We start from the raw sequence: 2,004 nt of genomic DNA on the forward strand, positions 1-2,004 counted from the left end.
TGATGAAATTAGACCTAGAGACATAAAAACTCTCGCTCTGACATGAAGCCTGGGGTGATGACAAACCTAATCAACAAATCAATTGAAGCGGGAAGAGTACCTGACCGACTTAAAATATCAATTTGTCGTCCAATTTATAAAAAAGGTAGTCACCTGGATTTTGTTAACTATAGACCTGTCTGTGAACAATCTGCTCCTAGCAAAATAATTGAAAGCTTTATTGCCACTAAAGTGAGGGATCATGCTATAGAAAATAATTTTATTCATCAAGAACACTAGACATATCAGAAGAATAGAGGCACAGAAACCTTGCTTGTTTTTTCAGGCTTATAAAGACAAACTCTGAGGTGGGGTCCATGCTAAAACTAAAGCATATTCACGATGGGGTGCGATATTTGAGGAAGCAGAAGATTCCTGCTAGCCCCCAGAACTTTCGTGAGGCGGACAGCATGCTTCGTGACCTGGACTACTCCTATGTCGGTAAACGTACCCTCTTTCGCTATACAATATTGGTTATTTAGAATTCACATTTGCTTTAACTACCCTACTTGCAGGACGAACCATCGACAGGGAGGAGATGCTCTACCAAGTCATGGTTGGGGAAGATAGGGAGGAATGCCCCATTTTCTGTTCAAAAAGGCAGCTAAAAATGGTCCATCAAACGGATGTGATAGATTCTGACCCAATCAATACAGTTCTTCCTTTTCACAACATACAACAAAAATTAGAGCCTTCTTGCTCAAACCGTGCGTACAGACAGACAAACTTACGAACAGACAGACGCAAAACTTTCTGATCATCACTGGAGAATAGGCTGCGCTAATCGCTCTGCCAATGAATGAAACAATGCCATACTAAACTTCACTGCCCAAAGTAAAGTGTGCTCTCTTCACTTCTGTGACTATGAAGTTATCAGGTTTAATAAATTGAAACTGTCTTATGGGACCGGATGGGACAACATTTAAGTCACCAACAATCCGTCATGCCATGAAAAATGCAGTGCCATTAAGACTCCTGGACAGGGGATCAAGTAGTCTTGAGTGCGAAAGAGGTCTCAAATCACCTTCCAGCTCAAATCGTTCTCCCAGACATTTTAGTGGTCAAGATATCATTGTTTCTATGAACACTGCTCAGATAACAATAATTAATTATTTGTTTTTCCTTCCTTTTACTCTAAAAGAAATTAATCCACTTAAGGTAAGGGTCCGGTGAAATGAAATTTTTCTACAGCTTTAGAGTAAAACATTTTATCTTTTGGTATGTTGTAGGGGTTGTAAAAAAAAGTTAATTTGACCACAATCTCACCTCTGTAGGTCTAGCCGTTCCCAAGTTACACTAATTTAAGTGTTTAAAGTAGCTCAACTTTGGCGAACTCCTTGCGCAACACAGTATGGAGTACGACCCAACGCATTGGCAGCTGTTTTTTTTAAACTTTTTCTGAGGTCTGATCAGTGAGACATTCGCAATTTTTCTATTCAGGCAGCATCCACAATTTTTTTTAAATGTTTCCTCCAAAAAGTAACGTTTTTGGCCGATTTTGACCACTTCTAGAGCTGTTATAAAAAATCTAGGAAGAAATTGAGAAAAAACTCACTGGTCCGTCCTTGAAAACACCGAAAGGAAGTCACAAATCAAAGGGCAGCTTTCTACCACATAACCTGTTGCGCAAGAAGTGTTTCAAATTTCCACAAAATGTACTCTATCAACAACAGGCTTTTGTCGAAAAAGCTACAAGAACCATTGGGTAGACCGATCCAAAATAAAAAAAGTAAACATGTTTCGTGAACTTTAAATGGTTTGCCCATAGGAGAGAGGTCCAAACAATGTTTTTTTCGGCGAAAACTCATTTAAGAATATTTGTACGAAAATTGCAGTTTTTAGCCCGCTCTTTTGCTTAAAAGCTATATAAGCGGGCTTATGCCATCGCCTCTGTGTCTGTCTGTCTGTCTGTCTGTCTGTCTGTCCGTCCGTCTGTCCGTTCCCCAAGAAGGACGTGAGCTAGAG

Source organism: Frankliniella occidentalis, unplaced genomic scaffold (assembly GCF_000697945.3).
Source record: "Frankliniella occidentalis isolate FOCC.00 unplaced genomic scaffold, Focc_3.1 Scaffold139, whole genome shotgun sequence".
Taxonomy (NCBI): Eukaryota; Metazoa; Arthropoda; class Insecta; order Thysanoptera; family Thripidae; genus Frankliniella; species Frankliniella occidentalis.